This window comes from Pyxicephalus adspersus, chromosome 10, assembly GCF_032062135.1.
Source record: "Pyxicephalus adspersus chromosome 10, UCB_Pads_2.0, whole genome shotgun sequence".
NCBI lineage: Eukaryota > Metazoa > Chordata > Amphibia > Anura > Pyxicephalidae > Pyxicephalus > Pyxicephalus adspersus.
The window spans coordinates 26750581-26778537 of record NC_092867.1 but is presented as its reverse complement, the minus strand read 5'-3'; the positions used below and the strand labels follow the sequence as shown (position 1 = coordinate 26778537).

The following is a 27957-nucleotide window of genomic DNA, read 5'->3' as shown; positions in this document are numbered from 1 at the left end:
TTTCCAAGGCTGGAGAGAATTCACTTTGATCAGTGAAGCTGGGTGACCCAGCAAACCTGGAATGGATCTAGTCCATGATTCAAAAAATCAGTTGCTAGCAACTGATTTTAGGCAATCCATTCCAGGTTTTCTGGATCACCCAGTTTCACTGATCAAAGTGTATTCTCTCCAGCCTTGAAGAGCTTTAGTAAATCAGGGCCATAGTTTCATATATCCCCAAAATTTTACTAACATAAATCTTAGACCTGCATAAATATGTGCCAGACCTAGAAGATGTCCCCTGTGACATGCTTTAATCCCGCTGTAGTACAATGCAGACATAGCCTACATGAGAGTGGCAACTCTGCTCGGTATTCAGGAGCAGTGCAGCATCTTTGCCATCTCATCACATGTAGTTGCATTTGGAGGCCTCCACTTTAAGTTTTTTTAGTCGTTTGTGTGACTAAAATAAAATAACATGAATGCATTTATACATCAATGTTAAAGGGAGGCCATAGTTGTAGTTTAAGTCTACCAGACAGTTTGTATTTCATAACAGGCTTCTGTGTGAGCAAAGTTGGAAGCAGCACCAAAAAGGTAACAGCATGAAAGTCTGACTGTAGCCCGTGTAATTTGCTCAAACATATGCCCGTATAAAACATTCTAACAGCACAGTGATGTTTAGATAATTTGCTTTGTTAAATTGCTTCTAGGTCACACAACAAAGGTTTTGATCTTATGTAGTGCCTGACATATAATGCATCCCCTGCCATGATCTCCTCTTCCTTAACACTCATGTAGGAATACTTAGCTGGACACATCCTAAAACAGAATAAAAGCAAAAAGCTGGAGGAGTGCAGTTTTAAGATATGAGCAGAATTGCTTATTTTTCAAATTACAGCCTATTTCCAGTCTCTCTAGGTAAATTAAAGGATCCCCTACATGCAGCTATACATTACCCAAACAGCAGGTTGAAATCAATTTGTCACCATTAAATGAATTTGTTTTAATGGACAATTTAAGTGCAGACGGTGTCAACAGAGTACAATTACAAGGATCCAGATGAATTCCCTACTGAGATCATTTTGTTTTTCTTTTGAATCTTATGAAAGAGACATGAAAAGAAAGAATAGATGGAAGCTAAGGGTACTAGTGACCTGCACTAAAGGAAATCCATATTGAGAGAAATACAGCTGCTTCCATTTTAATGCTTCCATTTCCACTCTGTTTCACAACCACATATAGTATAGCACAGTCATACACTAATACACATAATACACAATTAGGCTATTGTACCCTTTTTGTGCTAATATGTCAGCAGTCACATGACAGCTATTGCACTTTTGCAGCCTCTGCAGGGTCAGGCCATGGGTCACTGCCAGTCATGTTGTTCCACATTTTGAAACTTAGACTCACAGGTATTTTTGAAATTTCTTCCCCACCCTGAGCAAATAATGATCAAACACAAAAGAGCAGTGCAGGAATTGGTAAGGGTTCACGAGACAATGTGCACTCTAATACAGAATACAGTATCAAAAAAATTCATTGCAGCTTTGCAAGACAATGAGTTTGCACAGTCAACCTGCTAAAAGACCTCAACCAGCAATAATGCAAATGGTAGGATTATTAAGAATACTTTTTGAAAGCAGTGCATCTGAAACTGGAGGTTTAATCAAATATCACATACTCAAACTATAAAAACTCAACAAGACGAATTCAATGGTTCATAATAACACATCACCAGACATAAATCCATTGAGGTGTTTTACCCCTTTCACAGGCCTATAGAAGCACATCATCCTAGACCATTGGCAAGTTTACATCTCAATCTCTGAAAAAGTAGAATTGCTCATTTTTTCCTGGGGTGCTGATTTTTGCCATTTTGCTTCAAGTAAAATATATCTATAAATATATACTGGGTAGGTGCCACCAAAATTTTAGGTGCCTAATAAAGCTACTTTTATGTAACAAAAAACTATATTAAATGACCCACGTGGTGGCAGAAGGGAATTTGAAAGCTGATTTTAGATTATGATGCTTGCCTTGACCCCTTTTTGCTTTTTTAACTTCATTACTTTTACCAACAACTCAAATAAGGATTGGATCTGCAGTCTGGATCCAGGGCTTAATGTACTATGTATTGAGGAAATAGGATCAGCAGGAAGCTAGCAAACTTAGAAACTTTCTGTGATGGAAACATCCATCTGTTCAATCCGTTTCTAGTGTCTGTATGTCTTCCTTTGTACAGTGCTGCAAAAGAGGATGACCCATACAAATCAATAATGCTCTATACATCTAATGCTCTATAAATCTAATCACTATACATCTAATTTATTGACAGATCACTTTGTCATTGTGCTAATAAATAATGTTTTTACAATTTCTCAGTATTTACAAAACTGGTTGTTTCACAATTCATGAAACTATTACAGGCTAGTTTAAAAGAACAGAAAAAACAGAAGTTTAGCTGGCACTGGCCAAAAATGTTGGTGAAATACTGATATTACATCACGTAAGTTCTTATCACCCTAGTTATTACTGGTAAATTGTGTAAAACCAATTTTAAAATAGAAAGTAGAGACTTTTTACTTTGTTCAAAAAATGTCAAGGATCAGTTTGAAGCAAACACCCAATGTGTCAATTAAAGAAACTTGCCTCTGTATACAATTAGATTAATATATAAGTACCTGGGGCAGCCATATGAAGGTAGTGTTTTACGGCAAGCTATAATCACTAGCTTTCAAGTCAGCCATCATATTGAAAAAAGGGTCAGCAGCTACTGGAGGTGTAATTGCTGTTTTATTTTTGGCTGTAATAAAAAATGTCTCACAGCCTCTCACCTTCTGACCGGTTACAAAGCTAAAATGCTGCATTGTGATTACTGGACGACGGGAGACTCAGGAAATTCTTCCTTCTGCCGGAAGCCAACTGATCTCAGTCTAGGAAAAGTCAATTGACTGGAGAACTGCTTTGTAAAGATAAAAGGTTCAGTTATTGTTTTTGTATACATTATATCATTGCTGAATATTGTGACACAGCAAGGATGTATGCATGCAGACTGGTAAAGTTACTGAAATTCACTGTAAGGACCTATTAACTAATAACCACACCCATTAACTAAAAAGATGAAAAAGCAAGCTTGTAGATATGCTAAAAATACAATAACCTAAAACAAAAGCTCACTGAAGATAAATATCCACTGCAGATCGTGGAACACACATTCACTTTTAGACATATCTCAATGCCTCCCATAACAGACTTTCTGAAATCACATAAAGCCAATTTATTTAGAACCAACCAGTTTGATGTCATTCCTAACCTTACCTATACCTGTTCTCTGATTTTACAAAGGCCATAAAGTCATGTAAAACATTCAGTATAAATCAAACTAAAGTTATTCTCTTTTTTGGTCTTTTGCTTTAATAACAAAAACCCTGCAAACTATTCCACAAGCATACTCAAACTGACTGCTTCACTGGCTGCTGTTCTAAGTCAAGGTGTATATATAATGCAATGGTTACCAATTGGTGAATAATGCAATATATTGTGGGTATATATTGTGGTATATTGCACTAGTTTTATTTTAAGGGTCAGATTAGTGTTGGGAATACATTGTGGAAAAGGTATGTGCTAAAAGTTTGTTTTAAGAAACTGTTAGGTATTAAGGTAGGAGAGGGTTACGTACTAGAAGTAATACGGGAAATAACACTGACCAAATACTATGCACACTGCTTCTCAGGGTTGGGCGTCTAATGGCATAAATCTTCCACTGTCAAAAGTCTATTACTCAGAAACAAATGTATGACTTGATTTAGATGCAGAAGAATATCTAGTAACTATGGCAAACTGTATTGTCAATCTCATCCACGTATGTTAATACCTGTGATGTAGAACAGCAAAACACAAAACCAATCTTTATCAAGCAGTCAGCTCATAACAATTACAAAAAACTTTGTGCTTTAGAAAGTGTTTGACAGCAGTGTGAAATATATGCTGAGAATATTGACTCTTTTCTGTACCAAATTGCTGCATGGGCACGTCAAAAAAGTCATCAAGAAAAATACAGTAGACCTGGCATGACAATTTCTCTAAAGGGGTGCCAAAAAGCAAGAACTGCAGAGTTTTTTAAAAAAAATTCTTGCTTTTCATCTGCGTTCCATGTAATTAAGTATTGAATACTGACAAGATCAAGAAGGTAGGTGTTCTCTATTATATGGATCCAAACCCCCTCCAGGATCAGCCTTTGCGTTTAAAACCCCATTCTTAGGGGGGTTACTGCCTTACATTAAAGTGGTGTTCTTATATTACGCATTGACCATTGCATGCAAAGCTCAAACCTACTATATAGCCTATGATGATAGCACAATATTAAGTTGTCTAATGACAGATGTATAATTACAACCCAGAGTTTTATGTTTACAAAATGTAGCATATACTTGTCATGTCACAGTGACAGCCTCCCAATTGTCACTGAGTTTTCATTGCCATTTAATTTTTTCCAGTATACACATACTGCTGCAAATAAATAAAAACCTATGATGACAAGCTTCACTCTATGAATCTCCTGGAGACAGAATAACTGGCAGCATATATGACACATAGTAATAACCAGCAGACAGAGAGCTGCTAAAATTGTCACACTGAAACCAGTAATCTTTTTCTTTTAAACCAATAAAAGCTTGGATCCTTTTGTTGCTTTCAAATACTGGTATTTTTTCACGGTGCAGTTCTTTAATATAACACCTTCAACAGATAATAAGAGGAAATGTACTTTATGTCTTTTTAGAAGAAATAACATATTTATATATCATTACTCCATCACAATTCTAACCTTACCAATTTTATCTTTTCTTTGGGAAAGAGGATAGATTTGAAAAAAAAACATTTATGCTCTGTTTGGCCAGTTGTGTAAATGAAACCTTTGGTATATACCAAAGATATATTGGTAATAAAGAGATGCTGCGTTTGTGAAAGTTCTCTTTGTATAGTAGTAATGGTAATGTGATCAACTACTAGTAGTAGTAGTTGGTCGCATTAAACTGGACTTGTTCATGTAATGCTAAAAGTGTTTCACAGTTTTGTAAGCAGATACACCCTACATTGGTAGAACTGACAAAGCAGCTTGAAAAGTTGGGAAATGTCATCAACATTACAAGAAAAAGTTCATCTGAATGTGACCAACTAGTAGATATAGAGACATTGCTGATACACCAACTTCTTTCACAGCCCTGAGGCCTCATAACCTGCTATGATCAGAGCTTACACAAAAATAAAGCGGACCTAAACTCAACATTTTGACTCTACATAAAAGGCTAGACAAACCTTATATCTAAAGGAAAAATGTTAATAAAAAAAAAAAGAAAAGAAAAAAAAAGAAAAAGGGTGCAGCACCTCCGTCTTGATCGATTGAATAGGAGTGCAGAGCCTCCCGGGATACCTACATCACGCATCCCGGGAGGTTGTGGGTGCTCCTTCTGGGCATGCCCTAATCTCAGGCATGTGTAGAAGGGGCATTTTTTCTATTAAGTGAAAGAGATGCTGATCTCACGCAAGCGCAGTGAGATCGGCTCTCTTTTTTTCCCCCTTTACAGCGGGCTACGTCACCCGATCTGGCACCGGCGCAGTGCGAGATCCGGTGACGTGCCAAGAAGACAAGAAGAAGTTGGAAGAGAAGAATGAAGATGGCGGCACCCAGCACCAGGACAAAGAGGAGTTCCAGGACCGGATCACGAGAAGGACCAGCGCCATCGAGGGATCTGCAGGATTAAAGGTAAATGTCATTTTTTTGTTTTCAGTTTAGTTCCGCTTTAAGAACCTTCTGCTTGCCATAATGTGATAGTGCTGGGGCCTGTTAAATAGCTACATAGGTATAGTGGGAGGAAGAGGAGAAAAACGCATTCTCCTACATATCTACAAGTAACTTACATCCAAGCAGCAGTGCAGAGAAAGGAAGAGGGATATAGGAAAGTAATTAGGAGTTATAAGAAGGGAATTGCCCAAACATGTGCAAACACAGTTCACTTTAAACCAAAAAAAACCTCCACTGTTATCCTATGAAGTGAAGCTTTACTTTTTTAAATCAGACCATATTACATTCCATCTACTCAGTAAAAAACCCAAGGGATAAGTCCTTATTTTAAGATAGAGCCTTGAGACATGAAAAAGAGGAGAAAATAGAACAGTTTTCATAACACATGCTATTAATAAAGTACTGTAACCTCAGAAGTGAGGATCAGCACCTCTACACCTGAGGTATTCATATTCCCAGAAAAGAGTTGTTGCTTTCAGCTACATATGTGACTTTGCTCACCGGCTGATTTCGGTAACAACATACAAAAAACTAGGTCTGTTGAGTGACATTGTACTGACATTGTTCAACCGTACAGTAAGTAAGTACCAACCGACCCTACATATTTACCTGTCCTCCATTCCTTTGCAGTTGGTACCAAAATTGCCAGTTTTGGCAAGGTGGGTGAGCAGTGATATTGCTCCCTCAGTCATGCGACAATGCTCTGCCTTAGTGGTTGGCTATAAGGCCCTGGCAACTCCACAGTGGAATAGGTCAGGTACTCCTCCATTACCGATGTACAGGGTAGTGTTACAGCTGTAAGGGAGCACAAGCAATATAAGGAAATAGAGACTGGGTGATGCCCTTTACAGAGTTACTTTTCCCTGCATGGCCAAGACAAACATCTCTCTAAAGCTTGTAAAACTCTTTTACCATAAATTCTCCTTGCCTGTCAACAATTTGTTACAAAAGGTATGCAATCTCTTCAGATGGTTTACAAACGACTAAAGCAAATGCTGAGATGAAGTAACTGCCATGGGATGCCATCCTGGCTTGGCCAAAAGAGAATAAAGAAGTCTCAGGAAAAATGTCAGTGACACATTGCTGAATGAAGACATTTTTCTTGGTAAAAATGCCATAATGTCCATATTTGTGCATAGCTACCCATTAAAGCTAGAGCTCCTAGGGGCCCTAAACTTATAATTCTGCCATAACATATCCTCTACGTACCCACACCGAATACCTGCAGGAATTATTTTTCAAGGAGTGATTGTAAACAAAATAATTCACACGGTAATAAATGATCAATGCAATCCACAACTTACATAGTACTGCTTTTTTGAACACTGTTCTGCTTTAAAGTTAAGTTTTTTTGCTTTTAATAAAGGTCATTGGACTTTTATCTCACTTCCCGTTTTGGTGTCATTTTGGACAGATTTGTTATTGGAAAAAAAAAAAAGGTTTGCCTTGCATCAGTTTTTAGGCGGTTTGTTACGAAATTAAAGAGCTGCCCCTTTACTCCATGTCCCAGTTATGGTGCAACCTAGGATGTCCTCCTTCAGAATCTGGAAAAATTAAATGCACACAATGTTTTATTCGTCAAGTTCTCGTTTTACACCTCCAAATAAAAGAATAGAAACAAGGTTTCAATTCTCCAAAGTTGTTTATTTGACATAACTAGCAGATGTAGTACATTTATTTCATAGAAAGAATTTCTCATTAACCCAACCCTAAAAATACACGCTTTTAAAGATTTGCAGTTTCTATTACAAATATTGGAAACATATGTGTTTATGTTTTTCAAGCAATGGAATAACACCCAACCCAGCAAAGTTAAATGTTAACATTTCCATTACAGCTGTTAGAGAGGATACGTGGCCGGAGGGTGAAGTCTGCAGCATTTCTGCATTTGATTACATTTAAACATGCAAATGGCTGTAAAAGGGCTAGTAAGTCTATAGGCGATGTTAAATATTACCATCTGAAGAACAAAGTTTATCTACATGAAGATCTACTAATCCTGTGCAAAGTACAATTAGAAACATTCTAAAGACTTTAGCCAAAATGGAAAATCCTACAGCTATAATATCCACTATTCACCTGTAAAATTGCATTCACTGTGTGCAGCCAGGCCTTGAATCTACACCTGCCCTGTGACAAATAAAAAGTTTGCAGCACTAATGCAGAATAGGTTGGAAAATCGCTTTGGAGAACAGTCATACAGACTTCAGCATATGCACATGGGTGATAATGGGACCTTAAGAATCCTCTACAATTTTAAAGAGATTGTACATATAGATTGGAGGACACCTTGTCTTAAATTATTTTAAGGTAACAAAGGTAACAAAAGTGAAAAATTGCATTGGTAATTTTTCTAATTTTCCATGTTGATCCTTTTGAGTTCCTTGGATTCCAGCCCAGATATGTGGAGGAGGTCCTGACTTCTGCCAGATTAACAATGGCCTACCTCTTCTCTTGCTAAACTCTGCCATTGAAGTTCTGGTATTTGGTATTTTGACAATAACAGGGGGGAATGGTGGCAATGCTCTTAGATTGTAAGCTCTTCTGGGCAAGGTCTTCTCTTCCTCCTGTGTCTTTGATTTAGCGGTATCTGTCTGTCATTAGCAACCTCTATTTAATGTACGGCTCTGCTTTATATGTCGGTGCAACATAAAAACTGTATATTATTATTAATGTTATGGTATTGAAACATTTTTAACACACAATGGAGTCATTTGCACCCTCAGGATTTGGTACCATCTTGTAACCTTCCCTTTGCTAGACTTACTTTGCCAGAGGAACTTTCACACCAGTCATAGAATGGGCCCAGTACCTCCTGAGGATCAAATTTGTTTAATACATGCTAAACCTAATTCTAAGAATAGTACAAATGGTAACAGAGAAATGCAAATGATAGCAGTCCATTGCAATAACTTTTTAGGTTACGATGTCTAGCTGCTGTACTTATTGCACATCTTTATTGTAACATACTGTCTTACTTGTTCTTTTATATTTTTTTTCCTAAGGCTGGAAAGGGGAAACTCAAAAGGATTCAATCATTATATATCATTCAAAATTACTAGCTCAAGGAAAGAGCACACATTTGGTGGTATGTATTTATATTTAAACATTCTCTATGTAGCAAAAACTGGGCTTTTGTTAATTTGCCAGAAATTCTTGAAGCATGGACAGAAATATATCACTTGGCAGATATATAAAACTGCCTATTTTTAGGCTTTATTCACAAGGTTTTAACACAAGGACAAGGGTCTCTAATAAAGCCACATGACTGGAATTTTGAAATTTGGTTGCACTAAGCAGATTATAACATTTTGTAAGTATTAAAAATTCTTATTCTGTGTATTGGCTCTGTATATTGAGCATTTTGCCTGGTTTAATCTAACAAGAAAGTGAGCTGTGATTAAGGCCTTGTTTAAGTCAAGTTGCAAGCTCCAAGGCCTACATCATCTTTAAACTAATTTTACAACTTGGTGACTCTCTAACTTGGAACAGATCCATTGTCTGAACATGGTGAGGACAGTAAGTGAACTTCACCCAAAATCACAAAAAAATGAACATAATAGCAAATATAGCAATAATAGCAAGAACCCGGTCATGCTTTTTCGGAGAAGGAGCATTTTGTATCAGAAAACAAAATAGCTTAACATTTTGCCCCCCTTAATAATTTAGGGCAAAATGACAGTGATTTTTAAAGAGGTTACAACACACCACTTTTATGCTCATTACCAAAAATACTTGCAACAATACTCACAGGACTTGTTAAAAATCACAATTTCATGCTTTTTTTGTAGAAAGTTAAAACATAATTATACGTGACCATTTAGTTACATTATTTTTTCAGTACAACATGGGTCCCATGGATGTTGAACAAATATCACATTACCAAAGAAAAATTAAATTAATAATGCTTCTACCTTAGCCGCAAATGGCACCATAATTTATTGTGATGCGGAAAGGAGGAGGGTTGACTATTACATGATGAACCTACTGATCATAATATGTGACAGTGCCTTGGTCTAGAATAGGGGTTCTGTATTCAAAGGCAGCAGAGACAGGAATGCCATGGGATCCCGGTAATGCCAGAATTTCTGAATCTGCAGGGGCCCCTAGAAGTAAACTGTAATATGAAAGTTACACTGTCTCTAGTACAAAGCAATTGAATCCTTCTGATTATTAGTACACATGGGAACTGATCATTAGAATGTGTATGATGAAAACAGAATCATATAAGGTAAGAAAATCCAAGTACGTGGCACAACAAAAAATAATTTTTCTATTGTTTAATAGTTAACAGATCACTTTTTTCTTTGAGCTTATATGTAATATTACCATTGAAGTATATAAACATCAAGATAAAACAAACCACAAAGACAAGCCAATAAATATTTCAGGTTAATAATCTCCACTAGGTAAGCTAAGGTATACAAAGTCCGGTTCCTGTAGAAAGGCTTTGCTATAGAAGATTTGTTTCTGTTGGGTCTTTAACGGGACAACATCGGTATATCTAAAAACAATTCTCTATCTAATATAATTAGATAATAAAATCCTCTATACTTGGAGGTGACTTACCTTCAGCAAAGATTTCATGGCTGTGACTGCAAAGTACTGTGATCTAAGGCCATAAGTATTGCAGACTTGCAAGACATTTGAGCAGTGGTAGGACAGTAGTCAACATATATGATTCAGTAGCTCTATGCATAAATGTGACCCAAATTGTATATTTTTTTTTTTTAGAAAAAAATAATGTAATATTTATTTTAGATGCAAGGCATTTTACCTGCAACAATAAAAAGCAGTTTTCCAAATTTACCATGATCTATTGGTAGCTTGGGAGTATGTCTGCATGCATGGCCTGTTAGCTGTCATAAGGTATAAATAAATGAGTCATGTAATGAAAGAGCGGGACTGAAGCTTACCTGAGGATACTAACACACCTGTGCTATGATGTTGATAGTCCCAGGTGACAGTATGGATTCCGCTATGAACTTCACTGCACGCCCGCTCCTCCTACTCACAGCTGCTGCACTGGTTTTGTCCCCATGACATGAACACTGACGGGCCTGCACAGAAAACAAAACCAGATATGCTTTGATCTTACAAAACATAAGTGCATAACAAACATTGCATGACAATAGTCTGCTTTGGGCTCTTTAGATTTTAAATAAAAAATGGCTGGACGTTTATTTATTGCCCACTTGGGATTATGATGTGAATGTACGTTTCAGAGGAGTTCATTATTTTGAATAGTTCACAATAATTTGTTGACCTTTACACAAAATGTTGTGGTATTTAAAGAAGGCAGAAAAACCTTATAATATTGCTGGTTTAAGGTAAGCCTCACCGGGCGTTGTTTGATATACTTTTGGACCGCACCTTATACACAGGCCTTAAGCCCTATTGACATTTTTGAGAAGTCAGTTGCTGTTTGTCAAACAACCTTCATAGCAGTCTGTGAGTTGCATTTGATCTGCTTTTCAACAAGTCATGTTTTTGATCCAATGTGTCCTTATAGAATGCATTTAAACATCTGGGTAAAAAAAGTATAATGGAGTTTTGTGTGCTATGTTTGACCTTTAAATGCATGAAAAATTGCATATGAATAGCTATTTATATGAAAAATAAATTCCTCATCACAACAACCCCTGGGCTTCAGGTATGGTGCTGGGTGCACAGCAGTGGAGGCATCTCAGATCAAAGTGATCTTGAGTACAAGAAAGCAGCACTCCAGGTAGCAGAAAAGCAAAGATTATCTTAATCATGCCATTTAAAAACATAAGATTTCACTTCACTGCTACCTGGAGTGCTGGCTGCTTGTACATTTCACTTTAAATAGTTATTTAGGATCAAATGTGTATGCTATTCAGGCAGCTAAGTATTAAAAACTATAGGGCTCCAGAGTTTATTTACTGTTTAAGGCATGCTCAGAATTTTAGACTTCTAGCACTGTGTAATATAATCAAATCCTGACTGCTGGGAGAGGATGGGTCAGTTCTCCAATGTTGTGCAGATTATAGGAAACCAATATAAAAAAGATGCAGAGATATGGGTTAGTTAGTAAATTGTATAATTTCTTTTCTATATTAATTTTTTTTAACATGATCTAATAGTGATTTTGTTGATCTACCAGAAAATCAGCTTTAAGGGAAATTACATTTGGAGAGTAGCAGGTCACCATGGACAGCAAGACACTCATCGTCTATTCCTCATTCTGCCTCCCTATAGTGAAGGCACAGTTCTACAACCAATACTTCATATGATTATATTTAGCTGTATGGAAATAAATTACCATTTTACCATTTTACCAACACAGACCACGTACACAATACCTTTTTCATAAAGACGTGCTATTACAGCATTTCATTGTGAACACTTCCCAGCTCAGAGAAGTCTACATTAGGGACTGAAAAATCTAATTAGCTGTCCACAAAGGAACCCAACAAAGATCCGCCAGTGTATCACCTTGTAAATGTGGAAAATTGCCAATTAATTGAGATCCACGGAGATGCTTAAAAGCACAAGAGACGAACTACAGAGTGTAGCAAGTGGATAACATATGGGCCCCAATACAGAAGACATACAATACATGGTATGCAATAGGTATAATAATCAGAACGCTTGTTAAATTCATCTGAAACCTGTAGAAAGAGACTAATAAACTGACAGATCATTTACCTTTACAAAAACCTGTGTGTATTCTATACATTAAACCTTGGTAAAAATCAGCACTGCTCCCTAATTCTCAATCACCTAGGAATGAATGGGAGCGTAAAGCCTCCCGGGATACCTACGGGACGCATCCTGGAGGCTCTTGGCTGCTCATTTCGCTAAAAGGGAAAGAAATTGCCGATCTAACGCATGCACAGTGAGATCGGCAAGTTTTTTTTCCCATCTACATCTCCCGATCTTGCGCCTGCGTCGGGTGACGTAGGAAGAAGAACCCAGAAGAACAGAAATAAGATGACCGTGTCTAGCATGCCGACCTGAAGACAGATAACGGGATGACACGGGACCCGATGGAAGAAACCTCTGGATGTATCGACTGCTCTGCGGGATTGAAGGTAAGTGTATTTTTTGTTTTGGGTTTAACCCATTTTTGGGTTTTCTTCCTCTTTAAGTATTCAATTACTCATTTAAAACATTCAAAAATATATGACTTTATTATTGAGCGGACAGGTAATGTCCCTCCTGCTATAAGGTTTATTACCTGCTTGATTGTCATCCCATCTGTCATCTCTGCAAAGCTCAGTTTTGTTTGTCAGAATACCCAACACATCCTGCAGATGCCTGGACTAAATGAAGTGCTGCAATCTTCCACGCGTGTTATGTCATTCCAGCCTGGCCAATCAAGATCATTCCAAGATTGGAATGTGGAAAAGAAGAAGATGGCAGCAACCGCAATAGAACAGAGGCAGCTGAATATCCCTTGGGTTAAGTAAAAAAGTTAAAAAGTTAAAATAAGCCCTTACGGACCTCTACATCTCAGGGGACTCTGAATTGATCTTAAAGTGTTACCATTGTCAAACCAGGGACTCATCCACATATGGGAAGTCAGTCAGAGACTCAATTTGTTTACTAAAGGAGTTAAGAATTTTCATTTATTAAATTCTAACAACGTTCTCTTCATGGACAATCATAAGGATAAAAAAAGAAATGTTTTTCACATGATTGGTTAACTGAGATGAACACAGTCTAACATAGAGTGAACATTCTCTATTCCTTTAGTAAATTATCCTCAAAATGGAACACTTCCTGGATTGCTCTCCAAAAACTTCGGTTTAGAACTTACATCACAAGAAAATGTGAAAAATCCACAGCAAATCATGCAAAAATGGCAATGCTTGAAAAAAATGATTGAAGTATCACAATCATCCTGTTTGAATTAGCAGAAAAGGCTCTGTTATTACAGGCTGGGCGTGCTCTGCTTTGGTCAGAAAAGGCAAATCTGTTTTCGGAAAATCTGGCAGCAGAAAACAAAACTACTAGAACAGCTCAGGTATCAATCACTGGAGCTAGAGAGAGGTCATGTCAGGTCTTCATCTAATTTCAGAAGACCAATAATCCCAGTAGCTATAGTTAGAGGCTTTAGGATATGAACTGTCAAGGCCCATGATTTAGCAGTGCAAGTTATTGAGACACAGTGTAATGCCAGCATCCTGAAACTCAGCTATGGAAACATCTACCAAACCAGAGGATAGAAGCTTTATGAGGAAAACAAATTTAAAAAGTGCCAAAGCTGGCAGTTAAAAATAAATAAAAAAATCCCCCTTTCTCACATTCTATTGATCAAATCAATAAAAAAAAAAACACTAGGAAGAAATCAGGAATGTTCTGTGCAAAGCAAGTCAGCCAAGATCTCGGCCACTCCATATACTGCACAGTTGGAATGTCTTAAACATCAGCTTACAATTCCTAGTAAATATGATGTGCTGCAAGAAATATTCTATTCAACATTTGTAATCAGCACGTAGGTTATCTGACGTCACTAACCTCTATTCTGTGAATAAAGTAATCCAATACATTATAATTCCACTCTTCCAAGCTGAGTAAAAGAAATGTGCTATATTCTGCAGCAAGCAGTCATATAAATCCATGCTATGTTATAAAGTATCTGCTAATAGAAAAGAGCTGTAACCCTAGGTGAATCAGTCATCTGAATGAAGGCTGACAAACGATCTGTTATGGTGAAAAAAACATTGTTAAAAGCCCCTGGTAAGGCATGATTTCAATAATAAGGTTTATATGCCATGCAGGACAGCATTGTATCTAATTGGGGAGATGATTTATTAACTGAGCCACTTATTACGCTTCTAATATCGGCGTTCTGGAAAGAGTCTATATATTCAATTCAATTAAACATCCATAACACAAAATTCACATTTGCATCCAAATTAGCTTTTAAATTTGTATTCAGGTTCTCTATTTATCAGGACCTGTAGCTTCATGTATCAGAAATACCGACTTACCTGTTTAACGACAGCTCACAATTACGAGCTCCTCTGTGACAGGTACATTGTACAAGAACTGTACAGTATACAGCACGTGGCTTCTCCCCTTCATTCTTCTCAGCTCTATCCTCTGTCCCATGTAGGGATTCTCCTCAATCAGCAAACTAGCTCCTTACTATCTTCTTCACTTAATGACCAATTCACAGGTCATTGGAATGGAACCTGGTCATTAAGTGAGGAACATCTGTAGTAAGAAGAATGAAGCTTCTGAATTTACTAAACAGTACTATCAATCAGAAATAAGCTAAACATATTTAATATAAATTTATTATGGAGAAAAAGTCCCATACCTGGTACTGCTGCCTGCAGAATGTTCTTCTATAGTAAATACATGATGTCCTGTGTGGTTGATCAAAATGCAAAGCTCTTTAGAAAGCCATACCTGCATGGGAGTACATCATACACCTTCTATGTGCATAGAAGTGAATGAGGTCTGTCTTGTGCATATTTTGCATATACAAATTATCATGATAAATTTTATCTACCGGTATGTTTATATGAAAGGCCTGTCCAACAGGTGGAACGTGAGGATTCAGGTAAACTGTCCTCCACCTAACCTACTCTCAGAAAAGTGTCCTTTTCCGTCTTTGTCTCTCACCGCAATTGTTCCCCTCCACACTTGTCCGTCATGGACTACCGGCTGTGACTGCCGGACATACTGCTTCTTGGCAAGCACAGTTGTTCCACACACAGATCAGAAAAGGGTACATACAGTACATACAGTATCTGCTCAGGACTACTAACCCCACACCAGAAGACGCACAGGGAACTGAGAAAGGGACAGAGTCAGCCATGCCATTGCCATGCCATTAGAGTGGTAACTGATTGTGTTTGTGCGGGTGTGTATGGAGTTACCGCGGAACTTACCGCGGAGTCCTGCACTCAGAACATTACATTTACCTGACCTCTGCACTCTGCATACACAAACCGCTTTAAGCCCTATATTGGAGCAACATCCACTGGTTGCTGCCTGCACTACATTGTTACTTCTCACACGGAGTCAAGAGAAGAGTCCACACTCAGCATCAAGGTCAGGAAAAAATGAGCACCCCCAAATTTAAACAGCACTGTTACAGAAGATACAAGAGACAGTTTCATAAAGAACATTGCTTCTAAAAAAGTAAGAATGAATGCAATAAACATTCACAACTTATATTCACTTCTTTAATGTCGTATACCAGAACAGCTCTACATTTTATGCCCAATTAACTGTGTCTGAGGTTTATAAAAATGAAACCATCAGTGTATTGTTATTATTTTGAAAGCGGAGATTGTAATTCCCGTATCCAAGGAAACAACTGTTCTTATTCTCTATTACTTTAATCCTTTTATTCTTTTGCCAACTCCAGACTTGGAATAGGAAAACACACTGCAGGAAGGACTTGTACAGATCTACTGTATGTTTGTATCCCAGAAGCCATGTGATCCCCAGGGTAAACAGAGGCAATGAACCGGCAGCATGCTAGCTCTACTTATCATTTACAGAAAATAGATAACTGCAAAGACTAAATACGTAATTCCTGTAAACTATTCAATTTTAGATGCACAAAAAAAACTTTCGATAACTAAAAATACCCTAAATTGAACATTGATTGCAACAACAGGCCAATTTTTCTGTCCCTTTTGAACTCTAAATGCAAAGTCTATGGAAAAAAAGGTTCAAAGTATTACATGTGCACTAATATAGGGGATAGTATACAGTTCTCAAGCAAGAAATTGCTGGGTGGTAACAAAATTGTAGGTGGGTGGAAGCCCCCTAAATGGGACCCAACTTATCAGTAACCTCCCAAAAACAGCCGGGCGGTGCGCCCAGCTAAAAGGGACCGCAAGAAACTTTTTTTTTGTAGATGTATTCTTGATAACCCTTTTGTGTAAGGTAAAAATTACCATTTTTCTGGGGGGGGAGAAAAAGGGTGAAGCCCCTCATCTTCTGAGCTCCTAGAATACCCACGCATCCTAGGATGCTTCTGGGTGCTGCTTCTGCAAAAGTCCTATCTCAGGCATGCGCAGTAGGAGCTTTTTCTTTAATGGGGGGCATGCCCAGGGAGACACCCTATCTTGGGCCTGCACAGTGTGAGATGGGGTTAGGTAGGCCGAAGCAGGAGAAGAAAAAAGAATATGGTTGCAGATGCCACTTCCTCTGCGCCAGGACGAAGACAGATAACCGGACAGTGCGGAATCCAAACCAGGAAACCTCCGCAGGAATCGAGGGATCTACAGAAGTAAAGGTGAGCACGATTTTTTTTTTTACTTAATTTTAGTTCCGCTTTATCTATGTCAATTGGTTAATGCCCCATTGGCGTTCATGTCACATCCCTACTGCTGTGATAATACCACACATGGACACCTCAATCCTTAACAGAAACTGTGGAGCCATGGTAACAACGTACATGCCCCCCCTACCCTAGGCACAGTCTGGGGTGCCATGGCAACAATGCATATGTGCACCACCATACTAGGCAGAAGATCTAGGAGAAAATAAATTAGTGCTACCTGAAAAAGCTGTGTAAATCAGGACCGGGTAGGCAAATACGTTGGCAGGAAAAACAGCTCCTCAGTGTAAGGTTTTAATTTTTCTATACTTGAATGATAACTAACTTTCACAGACTGGAGGCAAGGAGGTGACCTAGCTGTGTAGATAAACTACGCCGAAGAAACGTCAGGTCACAAACCTGGTTCCGTTGTTCAAGAGGGCTGTGATATTGCAGGAATAGTTAGACAAGAACACAAAATTTTGGCAGGTATATCTGCTCTACACACATTTGTCAACCGTATATATGGTATTTTTATCAGTTCAGATTTAAAAACAAATTTTATTCTAGATGCATCTTTAGGATTTGGACTTGGACACAGCGCTTCCTTATTGTTTCATAATAATTTCACATTGATTTCCAGAGACATGAAATGAAAGTGCAATTCGCCATTTCTAAATGTGAATAGTAAGTATATTATACTAGTGGTATCAAAAGTTTTGCATTTTTACTGATGTCTGAAACTATTTTATTATTAGTGAAGTAAAGGAACATAACAATGACACAGTGAGCACATAAACATTTAGCTTTACCCTACCTGTAAAATACAAAAACTGCGTCATCTTTTACTAAACCCAGTACTTTATATTATACCTTAAAGGGATTATGTGACTGGGAAAACATGACAATTTATTACTGCCATATGATATAGTAAAAGTTAACATTGTGTTGTACTATTATATAAAAAATGAATAGGACCTCACACCAAACCAGCAGTCCTCTTATATTCTCAGCACAGCATCTATTGCAACATAGAAGTAACCTAAAAAAAAAAATGGCGTCAGTTTGATTGGAAAAGAAAATAGGGGTCACCTTGAGGGTCACATGGAATCAAATGACCAGCCCTGAGCCTGAAATAGGCCAGTGCAACACACTGATGAGGTTTTACTAAATTTTCTTTTTCTTAAACAATATCATTTTTTTTGTTGACAATTCTAGAAAAGCTTTAAAGTTTTGACTGGTCCTGAGGACTTTCCCTTCTTTATCAACATAACTGCTGTTTTGCAGGAGATTACAGAAGGCCAACACATAAATATATTTCAGATATCTATGCTAGGTCTATATAAAACTGCATATTTCTTTTACCTAATACAATGGTACCTTGGTATAAGTCCTTAATCCGTTCCAGATCCTTGGACTTATACCAAAAGGGACTTATACCAAACAAATTTTTCCTATAGGAAAAAAAAAGAAAATTATTAATCTGTTCCCATGAAACAAAATTCTGTTATTGGCATATTATAAATTGCTGGGGCTGTATGAAATAATTTAAACACTGCTTAATACTAAAATACATAAATACAAAAGCATTTAGATAAAATAAATGAAAATTTAACCTCACTTTACCTTGCTGAGAAAAGTCGAGTACCTACTAGGCTGGTGCTCAGAAGGGAGGAGGAGATGTTATGTAATTCACAGAGAGTTATAGCGTGGGTTGTTCACTGAATGGTAGCAACTGGTGTACTGACGCTCAGCGGCAGTCATGGCTTTGTCTCGAGAGAGGTAAATAAGGGTAGCGCGAGATGTTATGACTCATTTTGACCCATACAAGTTCAAGCAAAAAAGTTGTATACCAAGCAAAATTTTTTGTGTCCTAACAGGACTTATATAATACGAAGTTGGACTTACTCCAAAGCGGACTTATACCGAGGTACCACTGTATATTCACTGCCTGGCCATAAAAAGTCCCAAGCCCGTCGGTACAGTGTTATGGTCTAGGGTTGCATTAGTTGGTCAGGTCTAGGTTCAGCAACCTTATGAGATCAGCTGTCTACCTAAACACCCTGAATGACCAGGTTTTTCCCATCAATGGATTTTTTTTCTTCACTGATGGCATTGTGAGATGGCCATATTCCAAGATAACAATGCAATTATTCACATGGCTTAGAGTGGTTCAAGGGGCATGAGACATAATTTTCAAATATGGATTGCCCATATCCAGTCGTGTCTGACCCTCACCCTATTGAGAATCTTTGGGATGTGCCCGAGAAGACACATCGGTTTGACTTTCCCATCATCAACAAGGGATCTTGGTGAAAAAATATTGCAGCTCTGGATGGAAATAAATGTTGTGACATTGCCCAAGCTTATTAAAATGATACCATGACAAATAAGTGCCTCAATTAAAGCTAAAAGGCAGTCTATCAAAACATAACAATGTGTAACATCTTTTGGCCAAGTAAACCTGATATGTAGCAAGTACTGTAGAGATTCTGGAGCCAACTGATGTTATGTGGCAGGTTCTTGGCATCACAATGTAGAGTCACGAAACACTCCAACAAGGTAACTTACATTCTAGGTTGAAGTGCAAAGTAGACTATTAAATATGCCCATTCTTCTCAGATATTTCTTACAGAATAATTAGAAGCAAAGATCTGTTGATCTCACTGCAGGTTGCCCAGGCACCTAATGTGTATGAGAGCTGGAATTTCGTACATGATATGTTAAACAAATAAAGACTTCCTTGTGTGAATTGGGTATTGATATTGGCTTTGTGAGGGAGTTGAAAAGTTCAACAACAAAAGAACCTTTGTGGAGTATTTCCTCTGCTGGGTTGCACAGAAGTTAATCTTCGTTGGATGCTAAGAAAATAAAGTGCATGCTATATCATGCATATTACCGCTAATCACTTCACTCCCTGGACTCCGCTAAATAGACATTTTCTGTGGATAATATATGATTTTTATATACAGTAGTTTCTGCTCAGTCAGTACTTTTTAACCCAACTAATTGATTTCCAATGAAACATGTGATTGCAATATTCTAATTTAGGCGCTGGATGAGCTCCAGCTTGATAAGAAAAGTAAAGAATAAACACAAATTTTGAAAATGCAACTATATGACATTTCCTCTGAAACAATGCATTTCACATGACTGTCACAAATAATGAATCTTTCAAGTTTTAACATTCAAACTGAAAAAATGTTTAAAGAACTTATGAACATTATTGATCGTTTACAGGTGTGAAGGGGTCCTTTGAGCTACCCCTAGAAGGCAATAAAAGGGCCTTCCAATGTCAACAGCACCCATCATATAGAAAGTAGAAAAAGCTTCCAAGCTTATCCTCACCAAATCAGGCAAGTTGATTAGGAAAGAAGCGGATCATGTTGCTATAGCCAGCGGGCAAATGCCCCACAATGAAATTTGCTAATCTATAAATAGAATAAAGATATTTTTTTTTTATCTTTTATTAAAGTTATTTATACTTCTGCTGCATAATAAAGAGGATCTCAAATCACAAAATAAAGTGGCATTAAGCAAACGCAGATAAATTACTGTATAAAAACATATTTATAAGGACATAATTGTCAGACACTTCAATCCATCTATGTTCACGTTTGGATGTCATACGATTAGCTGGTATGCAGCTGCTAAAAAATATAGGATATAGGCGCCATAAACTGCACTGCACCACAAAGTGGGGAAAAAGGCCTAAGGCTACGTACACATGTTAGACTTTTGTCGTTGGAAAGGATCTTTCACAATCCTTTCCAATGACAAAAGACTGAAAGATGCATGAACGAGCACTGCTCTATGGAGAGGGGTGGGGGGAGCACAAGCAAGTGGCACCAAGCTGCGCTCTCTCTCCTCCACTTGTGTTGTAGTCATTCATTGGATCCATGAACGACGTTGGACGGCCGCTGTACACGTCAGATTCTCGTCCGATACTAGCCATCATCTGACGTGTGTACGTAGCGTAGTGTAAATCACAGAACCTGGAATTAAAAATATACAGATCTGCTTTTTGGGAGTTCATAGGGATGATTTAAATAGACTGTCCCATCTATTATAGTGCACTCTACATTACAGAAGAAGTTCCTATCAAGAATATGAACAATTTCAATTCAACTGATTTGACACATGTCATTGTGTAGAATTATCTGATATCACTGAGATGAGATTTCATCCCTGCCAGTCTGGTCAGGTGAAACAACACCTTTAATTACAAGATCTCTGAATCATTAATGGGCCCCTAGAGTTACACTGTTGTGCACTAAATTTCTGGGCAGGGACATTACAGTTGAGTATCTGTCAGGTCGGTATAATTCAAGGCCAATGTCTCTGCCCTTTTTTTTTTAATAGCATCGGAACCAGCACGGTATAAAAAGGAACTTCTAAATTAAACAATGTTAAATATCTCAGGGGATCCACAGCTCGACTGCAATATTTATCTCTTTTTGTACTGCTGCTTCTGTTACCGTTTGGGAAATTATTTTGGCTGTCACCCAGGTCTTGCTTGCGCGATTCAGATGCTGCCAAGTACAAAAATTACCCCGTTGTATCTTAATAGAATACACAGGCAGGCAGCTTTAAAGTAAGGTTTATTTTTCTGGCACATTTATATAAGTCCGGGATGAAAAGATTTGCAATATAAGATGAAAAGACTGAAGGAAAAACGACACGCATGACTGAAGCAAATTAAACATAATAAAAGGATATAATACTAAAATGTTGTTTAGTTTGAATGACAGCATTGAATAAGCAAGATTGCTATCCTTTTCTGAGATACAAGTCACTTCCATATTACTGACTGAAAAAGAATCGCTGTTAGACTGCCTACACTAGGCACTGGTAAATCAAATATTGTCCAACTGGCATTTTATAAAGCAGTGCCCATTACCATTACCAAATAAAGTGATTTAAAACAACCAGACTCTTTACACAAAATTACTTTATATTAGCCCTTGGCAACATGCAGGAGCTATTTGAGGCTTTTACGTACATGCAATCTCTATCACAACATCCATAAGATAAATGATAATAATGGTGCCTTCCATTGCCCTGATATGTTGGTGCAGCAAAGTGACTGTATGGAAACTGTTCCTTCCGGTTTCTCAGCTTTATTGCACTGCTGTGTTTGAACATGCACGGTTCCAGATAAAGGGTGCAGGTGAGGTCAGAGTGACAACACAGGAGATGGAAGATTAGCTTCAATAGGGTTGCCATTTCAACTAGGAAGTAGTGGTAAGGCACACCAGGAATGGATTATGTATTCGAATATATTTTAAAGAGAACAAAAGCACATATCATAAAAAAAAAAGTATAGGTGCTTCTGATGAAAAATACACTTGTACTTTTACTTTGATTTTTAAGGGGCAGCAACAGACATATCTGACCATAATCCGTGTGATGGGGGTGATACCAATTCTAACAGAAGGGTCAGCTAAATTATACGTCCAGGAGGAACCAATGGTGGACAAAAGACTTTTTCTAGGAAAATCATATAGAATAAACCATTTTTGGTGAAGTCTGAGAGAGACCCAATAATACAAACCACAGTGATTTAAAACACAGATTTAAAGCACCAGAAGAACCCATTTGGAGTACACAAGGGAGGATAAAATGGACCAGGAATCCAAGGGAACTGCAAACCCAAAGAGGGGAACAAAGTTACAACACATTGGGCCTGATTTAATAAAGTTCTTTAACCACCTGAGCGTTACACTGAGGTCTAGATTTCTGTACCAAAAGTGATCCACTGTTTTTCATGAAATTTTTTTTTTAAATTGTAGACCTGTAACTTACAGAAATATGTCCGAACAGGGGTTCTAGTAGATAATATGAATATAAAAAATGTATTTACTTTTATTTTTTTTTATTTTTTTGTATTGGATTGGATACTGGAGTTTGTATTCAATCCAATACAAAATGAGCGTTTGAATTTACCAGTTATGTACTTTGTATTAATTTTATATTATTTTGTATTGGATTGGATACGCAAGTTTGTATCCAATCAAATACAAAACATAAATTTGAATTTCCAAGTTATTTACTTTTATTTTTTTTTTTTTTTTGTATTGGATTGGATACAGGAGTTTGTATTCAATCCAATACAAAATGACAGTTTGAATTTACCAATTACAAACTTTGTATTTATTTGAATTATTTTGTATTGGATTGAATACAGGAGCTTGTATTGAATCCAATACAAAATGTTTGAATGAGTTTCAATTTGAATTTCCCGCACACGCACCGACGTCATCACGCATGCAGGGAGGAGCCGTCCGGTTTTTTTTTTCTCCGCCGGACGGCTTCTCGTTTCAGAGATCATCCGGTGCTGGACGAAGAAGGACGTGGACGATCAGCGGGACCAGGTAAGATGCCGGCCGGTATCTTTGTTCCGCCGGCCGGCATCTTGTGTTCCGCCGGCCAGGCGGCGGAACACAAGATGCCGGGCGGCGGAACACAAGATACCGGCCGGCATCTTACCGGTCCCGCTGGCACCCGACGCTGGAGAGGGAGATCGACGGACGACGATGGAGGGAGGATGACGCTGGAATAGGAAAACGACGCTGGATTTGCACAGCGGGACCATGGAGGTAAGGATGTGACAAAAATACGGGCTTAACCATCCTAGCCATTTTTTTTTGCCCGTACGAAGGTCGGGCTTAACGGCTAGGTGGTTAAGACCAGAGAAGATAGACTACCATGGATGAGAATGGGAGATCCAGCAAACCTTAAATACCTTTAAAACAAATTTAATTTTAATTAAAGCTTATTTAAAAGTCATCTCTTAACAAAGCTTGTTACATTTTTTTATTTATCATCCTGGGGAGTTCAATAGTTCAATACATATATAAAGGGGATAACATTCATACTTTTACAATACTTCTATTAATAATTTAAGGAGGAGACTATGGAATAGAACTTATACAGCCGAAATTCTGCCTCTGTCATTCGGGGTTTAATTTCCAACATTAGGCCTGATTTATTAAAGTTCTCCAAGGCTGGGGAGACAACACTTTTAACAGTGAACCTGGGTGACACAGCAACAAATGAAACTGAATCCTCAGCCTTGGAGAGCTATGAAAAATCAGGCCCATGGACTTTAGGTGCATGCAGTTCATACTTTTCCTTGTGTTTGCAGGATTTACCTCTGAAAGTCCTGAAACATTTACCAATGTCAACTGTACTCTGATCATTGAATGTTGGAGTGAATGTTTAACACACAGTGTAAGCTCCCCTGGGTCCGGGGCTGAATAGGGCTCTGGACAATCTTCTTGGCTGGAATCCTGCAGACCCTATGGCACAACACGCTTTATATGGAAGAGAATGCTATATTGTGTCTTTTTTATTTAAAACACCTAAAACTACACCGTGAGGTACAATAGGAGGAGACTGAGATGAGTAATTTGAGTAAAATCAGCAGAAGAGCTAGCGATAGGACAGGTATAAGGTGACCACAAGAAAAGGTACAATAAGCCATGGGCTCTACAAAGAACCCTCCTAATGTACCTTAAAAAGAGTCCATGGCTTATTGTGGAGAACTCAATGATCCACAAGTACTATTGGTACATAAACACAACATATCGATGTAATTGGCCACACGACTCTTGAGACACAATAGAATATGAACATTATATTTCATGAACATACAACTACCAAATACATCACCAAAAAACAATGTCAGACATATCAAATGCTTTTACATAGTACGCCTATATTTTTTTGTCTAAAGCTGCGTACACACTTCCAATTTTTGTCGTTGGAAAGGATCTTTCACGATCCTTTCCAACGACAAGGGAGTGCACGATGCATGAACGGTGCTGTACATACAGCACCGTTCATGCTCTATGGAGAGGGGAGGGGGAGAGCGACGGAGCGGCACCCTGCTGCGCTCTCTCCCCTTCCCTTTCATTAGGATCGGCTGTCGTCCATCGTCCGTGGATCCGGCAGGTCGGTCGTCCGGACGATGGACGACAATGACTGTACAATGACTGTACACACGGCAGATTTTCGCCCGTTAATTGGCCGATGCCGATTATCGGGCGATAAAAATCTGACGTGTGTACGTAGCTTTAGGCTACTACTATCATTGACCTAAATAGCATTGCCATATACTGCTGATATCTACAGCATGGAAAGTAGGCAAGTAATTGGACCCTATGGGCTTTATGTAAAAACAAGAATAATTTCCACAAAGCCACCTTTCAGTTTTCAAACATTGAAGGAATGTCTGGTGCTGATTGGTGGCCTCAGTATTTAGCAAACACACAAGACCTCTTGTCATTGTATTCTTACTCTCCTATTCTAGGGAAATAAACAGTGTGAATAATGGATTAATTTATTCAGCATCTCTGAATAAATATCAGCCCCACTTGGGATGGTTGGTACCAAGAAGAGAGAATACATGCCAGTGCTACACTGCGTTTAACATCTATTTTACAATCATATGCAATGTCTCATTTCAGCATTAAGCAATATTCAACTTTCATGGGGAAAACATACCGTAACTTGAATTAATTAGCACATACAATTACTGTGAGCAATAACAACTGAGTTGTAAAAGGTATAAAACACAGCAAGCCTGTTTTCGCACACGTTGCTTGATCTATACCAGTTTGTGGCCCTGTGTTTGGGGTAGCGGTACATTAAACAGGGGTTGCAAATGACAGACAAATACAGACAGTGACATAGGAGGTGGAGAAGCGAATTAGGTTGTAAAAGGATTATATGCCACCCTGATAGTAATACATAGATATGAATATGATTGTACTGGAAGTAAGGGTATCGCCATTTTTCACTACTTGCTAAAATGAATTCCTAATCCTCCACCAGGCTTTACTGTTGCCGGAAGACATAAGTCCATAAGCCACTTTCAATACCTTTTCGATTTATCAGTCCAAAAAACTGCTGCAATTCTGGCACCCCAGTCCTTGTATTACTGTATATAAGAAAGTCATTACATTTTGTTCCCACCACCTGGCCTTTTGGTTGCAACTCCTCCGTAAAAACCACTTCCAACTGTACATGTATAGGTGTAGTGGGGCCATAGTGGTTTTTGTCAGCTCTAAACCAATAGCAGTGCTCAGAACCTTGAAGCTTCAAAAAAGAAGTAAACATTATTCATTTCCCATTAGCTGAACTTTGTTTCTCACACAGTTGTCGGTCATGGTTTGTGTATTTGCATAACACATCTGTTCAAAATTTCTGCTTTGGAGAGACCTTGCAAAGTAAAAATGGCCATTTTGTGTGAGATCTGAAGGTAAAACAACACATCAACCCATACCTTTTAGTCGTTCTCCCATGCCCAGCTTTAATACCTCTACAGAGATTTTTTTAGTAAATATAATCTGTTGACTGGTCCTATTACATTTTACAGCTAATCATTGGCATTTGTTTGTTATATTGGCTTAGTTAAGCATTGGGTTACATGCCTACAAAAAGCTTTAGAGGGGTTTTACATATCATTATTATTTTGTTTTCTATTGGCAGAATAATACCAGATATAATTGTCTAAGGCAGCAGGTTGTCTGCCACATACATATGCAAGGTTATGAAACTAAAACATACCCTCCGTGTTAGCATAAAACCAATCCTAGACTATAAAACCTTGTAAGAGCAATTAGCAAATTTTAGACTGCTAAAAACTGTTAACGTCTTCCCGTATCACATGAAGTTGGTGATGAAAACATTTTGTTATAGTGCCACCAACAGGACATTCTCTAGGAATTCACATTGAAAAAAAGATACAATCACATAAACTATCCTTGAATGAGTTTATTATCTTTTTTTGTCCACTCTGAATAATAAAGAAAACTCAACTATAAGGTAATATTATTATTAAAAGATCAAATATTTTTGCAGATGGCGGACGTGTTAATGAAGTGTTTATAAACAGCATTTAAAACTTTCAGACAAAACTTGTTTCTATTGGAGTTTGTCTCAAGAGTGAGCTTTAAACATGAGATTTGGGGAACAATAATAATTAAAAAAAACAAATGGGGAAAACTGAGTATAAAAAAAATAATAATACTAAAACACTGATCAAGTATTGAAAAAGTTTTCTGTTGTTATTTGCCTGTTACTCAGAAGGCCAATGGTTACAGAAGGTAATACAGCAATGGAAATTTTAGCAGCTGGTTATTCTAAGGTGTAAAATTATATTACAGTAACAAGCCACTACTGGAGAAAAAAGAGACTTTTGTCATCAGCTTTACTTGATTCCTGATGGAAAAATCTTCACTGAGTACCAACCTGATAGCCCACCTTGGCTGGTGCCCAGCAACTCTGTGTGAAAGTGTTGCCTCCTGTAAACAGGTGAACAGGCTAGCAGGGAAAGTGTAATAATTCACACTGAATTATTAATAAGTCTGATGAAATCCTAAATGCTCTGTCCTCTGCTACTATAAAAGGAGTCATATTACTGGAGCTGCTTACAATGAACAGACAAGAACATCTATTGAGTATATTGTGAGCCAAATGGAGTTTCTACTTCTGGAGCAGCAATTATTCAAAACAAGAGAATACAATATTAGACTATAGCAAAGAAAATAAATGCAATGAGAAATATAAAAAGTAAAGTTTAAAGGTCAGGATAAAATAAACCTGTATGAAAGTCGTGCAGAAATATTAAAAGAAGAATATAAAAGGTCATTAAGGCTCAAAGCACACAGGTTACAAATATATTACCCCTGGAGGTTGATGTATTGTTGCCATCTTTGACAAATCAATTGTCAAAATTTTGTGCTACATGATGTGACACAATAACAGACGAATATGAGAGATCAGAAGAGTCATGAGCTTTCAGTATTATCCGATTCTAATTTCTTTGCACATCTGGTGACCAGTGAGGAATTAGGGTTTTATCATCAAATATTAGAAACTAAACAACAGTCATTGCAATGAAAGC

General features: G+C 37.8%; 1 protein-coding gene across 2 annotated transcripts in view; it reads right to left on the bottom strand.

Moving 5' to 3' along the window:
* Positions 1 to 27957, bottom strand: part of SGMS1 (sphingomyelin synthase 1) — a 157435-nt gene that overhangs the window by 115026 nt on the left and 14452 nt on the right. The window contains exon 3 of one of the 2 annotated variants that reach the window (XM_072425160.1): positions 10705 to 10848. The gene's annotated coding sequence lies outside the window, so the exon portion shown is untranslated. The remainder of the gene's footprint in view (positions 1 to 10704; positions 10849 to 27957) is intronic. The other variant, XM_072425161.1, reaches the window with a different exon arrangement.